The sequence below is a fragment of the Leuciscus leuciscus genome (assembly GCF_965113295.1).
Source record: "Leuciscus leuciscus genome assembly, chromosome: 16".
Classification (NCBI taxonomy): Eukaryota; Metazoa; Chordata; class Actinopteri; order Cypriniformes; family Leuciscidae; genus Leuciscus; species Leuciscus leuciscus.
Window position 1 is genome coordinate 26,581,538 of NC_138740.1, and position 12,345 is coordinate 26,593,882.

A 12,345-nucleotide genomic window follows, 5' to 3' on the forward strand; every position below is an offset into this window, starting at 1 on the left:
CAAATTTGTATATATTAAACTTGCATCTGCACTGTTAGACTTTTCAAGGGTTTTTTACAGTAACTTACTGGCAACACTGTTGCCAGTAAGTTACTGTAATTAAGAGTTACATTTTCCAAACCGTATTTCAGTTTTGTGTAATACAGTGCATTACTGTAAAAACGAAGCTAATCAGTACAGTGCATTACTGTAAAAACTAAGCTAATCAGTACACTACTGTAATTATTTTTATTTGTACTAAATATAAATTAGATTTGATAATTTTGATATATGATTAATTTTATTTTTATCCTACATAAGTACTACTTTCATACAAACCAATTAGACAAAGTTATCACAAAATACCATTTTTTTATTTAAAACATTTCATATATATCACAAAATAAACATGCCAATGCTGGAAATGATGTGTGAAATTTTTACACATTAATGGGTAAGTTTAGAGACAACATTTTTTGTGTTAATTTTAACTCATTCATTGTGTTAATGATTTTAACAAAGTAAATATGTCAGAGAGGTTAGCACAAAGATGTGTAAACGTGTTAAATTAACACATTATGTGCTGTCCTTCACTGCAAACATTTTTGAAAACATACATAAAATCATAAACAAAACATTAGCATTTGACTAAATGAATGTAGAGTCATTGGTTGTTTAGCTTATACAAGTATTATAATGAAATATCAACCATTACATTCATAAAACTGCAGAATATAAATACATTAAGCATTCAAAAAGGAAATGTCCAAAACAGGACAAAACACAGTTCTTTTCACAATACAAGATACATAACCCCACCTTAAAAATAATTTCACTTATTTCCAAAAATGTGTTGGATTCATGTACACTGGTGGCCAAAAGAAGTATTTAAGTGGCGTAATGTTTTTGAAAGAAGTCTCTTTGATCCTCAAGAAACATTTATTATTATTATCAATGTCTGACTGTCTACTCCATCTTTTCTACAGCATAGGAGTAAAAGTCATCAAAATAATCTTTAAAAAGCCAACACAATGTTTTTGTCCACCTTTGTGAATAAATGAACTTCTCCAAAGATTGGTTCCTGTTCAGAACTTGATTGACAACATCAGAGTGTTCCCTGGTCTGCATGCGTGTCCACACACACAAATGTACTCAAGTCCTTCAGAGGAGATCCCGGTTCCAACACTATGAGAGAGAGAGAGAGAGAGAGAGAGAGAGAGAGAGAGAGAGAGAGAGAGAGAGAGAATATTAGTGTCACATTATTTTTAACCTCCTTTTTTGTTAATTTTTATTATTATTTTCACAAAAACTTAAGAATATATATTTGTAAACAGCTTTTGTCAATAAATAGCATACAAAAGAACTAAATTAAATTATGCCAGATTAAATTTTAATACTTACAAATCCTAAATTCTGTCCAAAAATGCTGAGATGCATAGAAAGAAGTTGAACGACTGAAATAGATGATTTTAGCCCATTTCAGCTTGTCTGCAGTGGAGTACCTGTTTGAGACAAATACACAGTAAGATACATGCAAGAAATCACTGTGTGATGATCGTTCTCCTTCCTACAGTAGTTAACCCACCTGTGCGCTGATATTAGGACCTTCCTAGTCAGGTGGAACTGCAATGGTAGAGTCGCTGGCTAATAAAATATAAAAATAATGCAAAAATATAAACTTAAGTTGTTTAGAATGCTAGATTTGGTCTTAGTGAGAGTTTTACTGCAGTGCTTACCTGGATACATTTAATCTGGTGAGACTGAACAAAGACAATGGTCCATCTTCTGATTGGTTCATTTGCTGTGTAATAAAGTTAGACATAATGCAAAGGTCACTTATTTGATATAAAGTTAGCCAATTTTATAGAGATTTTATAAGATATTGTTAGCTACCTAGTCTGCACCAGTGGCTCAAAAGCAATTTTCACATAGTGTATGCTAATCATTTCAGCAAACTTATCTCAAAATATATCACAAATGGGCTGGCCTACCTCTGGAATCTTGCTAAGTCACTGGCGCGAATTGGCGCTTTGTTGCAGTTGCCTTTAAACACAAAAATGGAAGTAAATATTAAATTCCATAAAAAAAACAACTATAATATGGTATAGTTTGCAAACTAATGCTAAAACTATAAAGGTTCTCATCAGTAGGCCAACATTAAGATATAAACAGAATTTCACATTAGTTTATTCACATTTATTGTTAATGTAAACGCGTTGCTCGTTGGCATATTTTAACTCGACAATTCAATAATCTAACAAAGTGTGTAAAATGAAACGTTAGCTCAGTTTACCATGGTAAAGTTCGTTACCGCCATGTTGACGACGAGTAACGTTAGGCTAACGTTAACGTTATAACATACGTTAAACTGGGCACAATCCTGTCAACATACACAGAATGTTTGTTTTTTTTGTTTTTTTTACCTTGCTTGCTGATCTCTCTCTCGGTGAAGTGAATTCCGTCTCTTCCCCGGGCCAGACACGAACGTCGCGATCCAACAAAAGACAGACCCCATTACCTACACTGGATGTCTGTCTGACGCGACACGACAAATCCCAGACAGTGTAGTGATGCGCCGCGGCCGTTATATTTCAGACGTAGTCCGATACGAGTCCAAGCGCTCGCACTAGTTCTTACAAGGGATAAACAGGTTTGCATTTAAAGGTCCGGTCGCTTCAATGTGTCCAATATAGACAGCCTCTGGCTATTATAGCGTTGTAGACACGTGGTGTAAGGCAAAAATTAGGAAATAAAAAGCACGGTGGAATGGTGCCAGCCAGAGAGGCCGTTACGTCAAATACAGTAGTATACAGCAAATTTAAAAAATACAGTAAGTCTCTGTATGTGGTGTTAGACGTCACAGAAAATTCCCATGATGCAATTGGAATCACAGTTATTTACTGTAAAGAGAAATAGCAGTATAATACTGGGGGATTTAAAGTAAATAACTGTAGAAATTACAGAAAAGTCTAACAGTGTGTCTGCTAATTACCCATACCATTTAAAGATGATTATATATGACATATCGTTCACAGTATTTATTTGAATGGAAGAAGTCAGATGTTGCAACTGACCCCGACCCAGGGGACGGTTGCAACACAACCCAGGGACGGTTGCAACACGTTAAAAATATCTACATTTCATTAATTAACTTAAGCTTTTTGTCTCAATGAGCATAGAATTCTGAAAATATTAACTGTTTTAGGCCTACTATAATATTATAGTATTATTTATTTCAATAATATTATTGTAGCCTATAATTTATTTATTTAGTCATATTTATCAAATAACAGTTATTGAGTTTTGTTTGTTTATGTGTAGAACATAGGCCAACATAGATTCAGTGAGCAGGTGTTACAGATGCTATTCAATCTCTCCATATTTCAGTGTCAGACAGGAAGAATTGAGCAATTTGCAATGCAACAAACCTTTATTAAACATGCAATTTATAACTTGTTGCAACCGTCCCCGACCCCATTGACTTCCATAGTGGGGAAAAAAAAATACTATGGAAGTCAATGGGGTCCATCAACTGTTTGGTTACCGACATTCTTCAAAATATCTTCTTTTGTATTCAACAGAACAGAGAAACCCATACAGGTTTAGAACAACACGAGGTTGAGTAAGTGATGACACAATTTTCATTTTTGAGTGAACTATCCCTTTAATTGCTGCTGTTAAATGCTCTGTTGAGGAGATAAACATGGTGGACTGTGTACAGCTCACTCAGGGCGGGGTCTATGCTAATAGGGTCCGCCAGCAGTCGTGGGCGGGGCCCGTAAAAATGTGATGTCACATTGCATAGAATATGTAAATGTTTGTTCTGAGACACTGCTTATGATTTAAGGGTATTAGAAAAAGGAGTGGGTGGATTTTTACCATTATTGGGTGGTTGTGTACACATTGCCAACTCACATTTATGTTTGAACACCATGTAAAAGTGAATTTTGCATTATAGGTCCCCTTTAATATGTCTATTCATATAGGATTTGCTTTGCAAAAATTCCCTTATATAATTCACTGCTGCCTTTGATATTTCATGGTTAGTTTTGGCTCTTTTATTTATCCATATGATAAGTTATACCACATATAAGTTATAGGGTATCAAAAGAATAATCATCCAGACAACAGGCTTATATGAATAGCTACAATGAAAAAGTTTTATGAGGCAGAAATTTAAATCATACACAAACTCCCTGACCTGAACAAACCCTTCTCAGTTTGGTGGGCACGAAATAACCCGGTGGAGACGCTTGAATGTCTTTTCCTGATTAGAGATGAGGGGGGTGATCCAGAACATGAAGTTTTTTGGCAAGAAGACCAAGAACCTTATAATTGTGCGTTTGATTATTAGGCTGTGGGATGAGTGCCTGTGTTGCATGCTGTCAGGAATAACACAATGCTTTATTGCAGGTAAGAAAAGGTGGGGTGTCGACGGTTTGGTTTCGGGCCAGTGAAGTTTCTCTCACTTTAACTTTCGAACAACCATCCTGGCTTTCTAAACATGTTATACCTTTGCAATGGTGGAAATTGCATCATATGAAGCTAGGTTCAAGTAGAATAAATGCTGTTATAGAGGATAACTCTTGGGATAAGTTTTAATAAGTTTTCGGAATGAATCAGTAGCAATTTCGTGTTTTATCTTTTGTATTTTCCCTTTTCTTTCACTCCCTCATTATGCATATCATGTATTATGTTAAAGTGTGCCTAGAACATGAAGAAGAAGAAGAAGAAGCAGCAAATTTCTTATGTTTATATGATATCCAGAACAGTATGAAGTAAAAAAAAAAAAAAAAGAGAGACTGGACTCAAAAATACTTAAATGTCTATTGTTTTAGGTTTTTTAATCTAGTTACTGATTAGAAAGTAAGTGATTCATTATTTAATGAAATTTATGTTATTTTTTTTTAATAAAAGCTCAAAAGTATTAACAATGCAGCTTTATTTTCAAGGGCTTCTTTGTTTTTTATTTACCAAGGGTAACTATGAGTGATGCTACTGAATTATTCGAACCGAAGAAAGTCTGACTTCTTCAAAACCCCACACATAAGCAAAGGAACTCTCATCCTCTCAGGGCATAATTGCCTCCATTGCTTGCCAAGCCCCTTTAGCCCTAATTCCCTTAAGAGGGGAAGAAAGAGATTCATTTGGGTCTCTCGGCATCAAAACACTGACTCATCAACCATAGTTAGGGCCTGTGGTGAGGAGCGGGGACCCCATGAGATCCAAAAACTCTTGGACTGATGTTGTAGCCTGAAGACCACAGGTGGTAAATGACTAGAAGAACAGAACAGTGTGAACCAAGGTTGGCATAAAAAAATAACAGAATATAAATTAGTTTGGAGAGTAACAAAATCTCTGCAAAAAACATTTATGCAATAATATATTATTCATATGTACAATTTATATGCAAGCTTTAATTATCAATATTATTTTTTGATGAAAAACTTTATTAAGAAATGATTATTTTTTAAAACTTTCACCGATGTGTCTTGCTCTTTCTAGTTATTCACTCTTTTGACCTCATAGTGTCACTGTTTGCTCAAGGAAAAAAAGGAGAAGAAGATAGGTTTGTTTCACTCCTTTATAACATCTCTTAAATGTCTTTATATAAAACATTTTTATTTAACTTGTGTTTAGCTCTGATTTCTAATGGATTTATTGTGTGTGGCCCTATATGTTTGAGGCTTCATGACAAAAACATCACAAAAGCTTCTGTTTTTTTAATCAGGATAATCTTTTAAATGGGACGGCAGTTTTGGGATGTTTAGTTTTGTGATATGAATATGATGTTGCCTTTTTTTATTCGAAGTTCTTAGATTTTGTTTGAGCCCACCATGTCTTTGACGTTGACTGACATGTGACCCCCCATTTTCCTCAGCTTACATATTTATTAATATTTACTTAGATGTCTCTTACAGATCACTGTCAACCTCCTGCTGTATTTATTTTTTTTGCAGGGGAAAAAGTCTATTTTTTGCAGTCTCTAAAATGTATTCCTCTGAAAAGTTGTTATTTTTTGCCCTCAAGCACAAATGATTTTTTTGAAAAAGTCTAGTTTTGACAAATGAATGGAGACTGGTGCTTTCAAGAATGAAACAAACCATAAAAGTAGTCCATATAGGACTTGTGAGCTACATTTAAATTCTTCATAATTCATACAACAGCTTTGTGTGACCAAAATACCATATTATTCAATAAAAATGTTCCACTTCAATGGTCTGTTAATGCTGTACCTGATCATTCGGGAGTTGCACCAGATAATGAACAAATCATTTAAACCATATCAACTGGATTCATTTGGGTTTGTAATGACATGATGATAAGTAAATGATGATAAAGTGTTAATTTTTGGGTAAACTTCTCCATTCAATGTATTATATTTCCTTAAAGATACACTATGTAGCTATTTTTGTTCAACATTTACAAAATGTAAATAATGAGTCAATAAATCCTTAGGTTAGTTGTCACAACAAGCAAGAAAGGTTGACATTGGGCATGCTAAATATCAAACCTTCAGGGAATCACACATTTAAAAAAACGCTGACAGAGCTCGTAATAAAACAAGAATCAACATTGGCTTGGCTTTTTGGAAATTGCAAGAAGTGAGGGATTTGAAATGTTGTAAAAGCAAGATAGTGTTTGTATTACTCTAAAGGTGAGTAAGGTATTTTATTGAACAGATAAATTGCCATCTCTCTCTAACAGAGTTCATTGTAAAGCATTATCTATTGTGAAGGGTAATTTCATTATGGTTGTTGTAGCACTGTGCTGGAATTTATTTTCTATAAAGTACTATGTGGGTATAGCGACAGTAGTGTCTTCAGCTATTCAGCTTGAGATACTTTCCATCTAAACTCTCTTAAGCCTACTAATGAATGTTTTATGAGCAGAAGGATAACCATATTCATCCGCACAGACAGTCATGCAGAGCCGAAACACAACCAAAACAATGTTCTTTCGCAAAATGCATGCAGTTTTGTTTTTTTAACTGCTAGAGTTAGACAAAAGTTACATAGTGTACCTTTGAAAAGGAACTGAAAATACATCAAATTAATCACGATTGGTTAATCTATTTTTAATCTTTTGTCTTATTATTTATTAAGTTATAATTTTGGATGTGTATATTTAATCATGCAAAATCTAAATATGTACCCCGTGTGGTACAAGAGGTCGTCACTGCTTTACAGGACACAGTTCAGCATGAACTAGTTTACATACAAGGATTGATTTGCAATTATTTTTTAATGTCTGCCTTATTGACAGCTACATCCATCCCTCACATACCCTTTCAGAATGCCATTGTTGGGGGTCTAGGATGCTGGGAGTTTGACTGACATTAGATCTGTTTGGGAATCCACGTTGCTGAAAGGCCATGTCATTTAGGAATTCCAAATGTCAAGCGCGTCTCTGTAGTTTGAGCAGTGGGTGGGGACCCGAAAAGCAGTTTCTCAGCGACAATTTATATCACCACCGACATTTAGTTCAAATCTCTGAGAGATTTTTTTCTTCACCACAGCTGTTTGTGGTGAAAGAATAGAAACGATTCTGACAAATGGTGGTCGTGAAGGATTTATAATATGGATGAAATAGTAGATAGATATATTTTTAAATTTGTGGTTACAATCCCCCCCCAAATCTATCGTCAGAGCTAAGCACCCACAAGTAGTTCCTGATTGCTTAAGTGGATGACATAAAACTGTTAGTCAAAACCAAGAACTTCTGAAACACTGTGCATGAGATATTTTCTAACATGATCAGAATGTTCCTGGATTTTACACCTCAAACTATCATTGTGTCTGAAATTGCAGTTAATGTTCCTAAATAACATTCCTTATATCCGCAACATGGGGTAATTTTTGCAAAAAACAACAACAAAATTCTGTCATGACAACTAGAGTGTTTGGCATGGAAATGGAAATGACAATGTTGAAAAGTTTGGTCCTGGAGGAATAGTTCTGCTACGCTGCTGCTGTTGGTTATTGCTGCTACTGCCAATACCACAATACATATGCGATACGCTGCTGTAAGCAAGTAAGACATGCTGTTGCTGTACAAAAAAAGAGTATTCATGAATTACCCGTTGCATATCTATACAGGTGGAGCTGGGGAAGGTGGAGGGTTTCTGAAAGCACGCTGCAGCTGCTACATCAAATGCTGACTAAGTATTTGAAGGTTGAACAGTGAGCTCATTGGCTACTGATACAGCAGGAACCAATCAGCTGTGTCCTATAGAGAATGATATGATCACAAGCAGATTGAGTTAAAGCTACACTGTGTGATATTTTCCCCCATCTAGCGGTGAAATTGTATATGACTACCCAATGAATATTAGTTTCTGTTCCTTTCAATTTTGAAGGCGTTTTAACTCCTACGGTGGCCGTATTATTCCAAGATTAACATGGCTTCCAATTGCGACTTCGTCCAATTGCGCCTTTAAAACTATCACCTGTGATCCGTCGCAGCACAGATTTATGTTACAAGGTAAACAATACTTTTTCACCATTGACGTGAGGAAAAGTAACGCAAGTTATACTAGAGGTCGTTCTGGCGTTATGCACAACCATGCTATGGTTAGACAAGCAACTATAAAACTTCGAATTTACACAAATAGGCTGAATTACCTGTCGAGAAGAAAGCAGGCAACTTCGGCGTCCGTTTTAAAATCTTTGCTCCTTATGAGCTCTTTCCATCTGGGAAAAGTTACAGTATTGACTTTGGTCTTGCTGATTTGCCTGTCGCGTTGACGTTTTAATTCTCTCTTTCGCTTCCTTGGCGACTCTGCTACATGTGCTCGGCGTGATCCTCCATCAGCAATCTTTCAAATCTGCCGGCAGTCGCGAGTAATCTCCCCCTCGCATTTGTCTCTGTGTCACTGAGTGTAAAGCGTGAAAGGCGAAGCTTGAATTTACAGGTATGTCCCTCTTTGGCTAATGTAGTTTCAAGATGGAGGGGCAACATGGCGACCGGCATTCGAACCCCTCACCCGTATGTACTTTCAATGGCAGATTATAAACTTACGAGAATACTTTATTACTTGAAAGAAGTAAATATACATTAATGAGCACATATATTTTTGAAAGAACTAAGTGTTTTTTGCTAAGAATCAACTAAAAAAATTACACAGTGTAGCTTTAAGGACCTATCAGCCTGCGCCACCTAATGTTTCATGACAGAACTTTGTATTTGTGTCAAACTGGTGAAAATCACCACTATACTGTGGTAGTAATTATTGAAGCGACATACATTTTTTAAATTTGAGACTTTAGTGCAAGGTATCTTTTTTTTGGAATACTTTATTTTCAGTTTTTCAGTTTTGCAAAAACAAAAACAGAAGAACAAGTAGAATAAGAAAAAGAAAAATACCCCCCCTCCCCAAAAGGGTGCAATATGTAATGTAACAATGTCTTCGAGGTCAGTCACATTCTAATATCACATTATCCACATAATATAGATATAGGGTTGCCAGATTTTAATAAAGGTATTGTATCCCTTTCTAAGGCTATATGTTATTTTTTCTAAAGGCACACATCTATTCATTTCTAAATACCACTTAGTTAGAGGAGAATCAGACTTCCATAAGACAGCAATGCATTTTCTAGCCACTGCCAGAGCTATCTCCAGAAAATGTTTCTGAAACCTGTTTAAAATTTTATCAATTTTCATGAAGTTCCCCAGGAAACAAAACTCTGGGTCAACTGGTAATGAAATTTGTGTAATCTTAGTCAAGACACTACAAAAGTCACTCCAGAAATCTCGTATTTTTACACACAACCAAGTACAGTGTAGGAAGGAGCCCACCTCTATTGTACAGCGGAAGCATGCATCAGATAGCTCAGGTTTGAACTTATGAATCTTCTCCGGAGTTAAATACAACCGATGGAGGAAATTATAGTGGATAAGTCTATACCGTGCATTAATAGTAGCAGATAAACTATCTTTACACAACTCTGACCAAAGTTGGTCTTCAATTGTGGTATTTAAGTCTGATTCCCACTTTCCTTTAGACCTATACAAATCAGGTTTAGGACATTCAGATATCAGCAAAGAGTACACTTCAGAAATGAGCTTACATGGTCCACTTTCTTGAATCAATTTCTCCATTTCCGTGAGCTTGGGCATAGTCATGCTGTCGTTCAAAGTGCTCCTCAAAAAGGATTGCAATTGAAGGTAACAAAAGAAAGTATTGCTGGGCAGGTTATATTTCCTCCTTAATTGTTCAAAGGACATGAAAAGTCCATAACAATCCTCCAATGTATGAATTCCACTGTGATGCCATGCCAGTGCAAGGTATCTTATATATAGTTAACATTATATACATACATATAACAAATAATTACCTGGACCTGTATACCTGTAATTACTTACTTTTTTCATTTCTTCCAGTGAATCATTAGACTTCTCGGGTGACATATGCCGGACTTCTCCAATCATTTAGTCTGCTTAAACACCACCCCTTTCTTACAATTGACTGCAAGCTTGTAATCAGACCTGCCTCCATCCAATCAACAACCAATGGATAGAACCAAGACTCCGCCCTACTTTTTTTTCCACAACGGACACCCTTTCACAGACTGTAAAGATGTGTTTCAGTTATTAACATCATAGATCCAACAAAGTATTTAAAATGTTCATTAAAAAAAAAAAAACGTAATGTACATTTTTAACGCTATACTTTGTGGTTTCTTACCGTTGCATTTAAATAATAGAAAACTGGTTAACACTGTTGCGTAAGTGTACCTTTCCTTCTTTCCATCTTCCCAACATAATCAATCTCTCCATATTTTTTCTCTCTTTTGTAAAGTTATAGAAACCCTATCGCAATTTTTTTCTTCTTTTGCTATTGGTGAAAACGGGAACTAAAATATATACATTGTAATACTAAAACTTTACCCATATGACGGCTTCCTCTTCTGAGAACCCTGTAAAAAAAGCACTGTTCCATTTTAAGTGCTGATCTGAGAAACAGTTTGAGATATTTCAGTTTATACTGTCAGTCATTTTTCATTTCGGCTTGAGGGCATAACAAGCAATTTTGTATCCGTTTTCTTTCATGATACTGACTCTTGTCTAGTGTACTTGACATGGACGAGTAATGCAATCAGCAGCAACAACAGTTGTCATGGGAACCTCACTCGATCTTAGATAATCGTCAGAGAGGTTTCATGTGTTTGATAGATAAAAACAAAAATCAGCAGGGACTGACAAATGCTAGTCTAAACAAAATCATATTTATTAAATTCCCACACGGTGGACATTTTACTACTTAAGAAGTGTGGTCAAATGTATATGTGTGGTATGAGGAAAAATGACTTGCATTTTATATTGTGCTTTAAAACATCTGAATAAACCTCAAGAATTTGGTACATTTGTGGATGGAGCCTATTGCTGTTCTGAACCATGCTGAAATCCAAAGACGACAAGAAAATTGGTTTAATGGTTTCAAAAGCCTCGATTAGCTTGCCTCAAATCTCATCCCAAACTCCCAAACCCAATTCCACAAACATTCTTCTTAATGACTGCTTTCATTTTCTACAAACCTACGAAACGACTCTGCGAGTGCTCATTGATTCAAGATTCATGGTCTGGGTTATCTCCGTCCATCTCATGCCAATAAACACGTCTCTTTTTTTTCATTCTCTATTTTCCCCTTCACTGAGCTAAACAGACACTGCAATCTTTCCTTTCCATTTGGAAGATTTACATGAGAGTGAGTTGTGATCAATGCATATAAGATTTTACAATTTGCATTTTTCGTGATATAGGCTACCTAAGAACGTATAGGCCTAACTTTTATTGTCAGAAATAATCGCAACATCCACTACAGTTTACACCAGTGAGGTCGGCAGATATCAAAAACACTTATATCACTCATATTGAATGCTTAAATTAAGTTTTGATCAAATTAGTATTCATTCAGTTAAATGTAATTTAGAGATATGACAGATCCCATCTGCAGGCTTAAAAAAACTGATTTGATTCATTGTGCATGAAGATATGATATATTTCTCTTCTTTCCCCAATAGGGAAAACTTGAATCTTATTTATTTGAAAGAGCTTCATAAGCTTCATAGGCTTTATGCGCTGCAATGCCAGTAAGTCATATTTAAAGTTTGTTGGTTTGTTTGGTTACAGCGTTATCATTTTATTTCAAGCAAGTATAAGTCGTGTCTGCAGTTTTGAATTAAATTACAGCTCTTTTGTGTTTATTGCCATAAGCAGTGGTTTGTGACAATTGACTTTAACCTGCCCACTCAATTCTTACTGGAGACCATGAAGAAAACAGAACAGGTTTAATCCTGTTTGTCAACAGACACTTCTCGATTTGTTACAAAATGTCACAGCACACATGAATTTGTACTGTAT

At 35.5% G+C, this 12,345-nt stretch overlaps 1 long non-coding RNA gene across 1 annotated transcript; it reads right to left on the minus strand.

Annotated features, from left to right (window-relative positions):
• Positions 1-1,586: 1,586 nt before the first annotated feature.
• Positions 1,587-2,936, minus strand: LOC309478392. The gene is made up of 4 exons (XR_014198963.1): positions 2,403-2,936; positions 1,971-2,022; positions 1,716-1,780; positions 1,587-1,623 (listed from the first exon to the last, which is right to left on the minus strand). It is a non-coding gene; the product is annotated as an uncharacterized lncRNA (long non-coding RNA).
• Between the last annotated feature and the right edge of the window lie 9,409 nt (positions 2,937-12,345).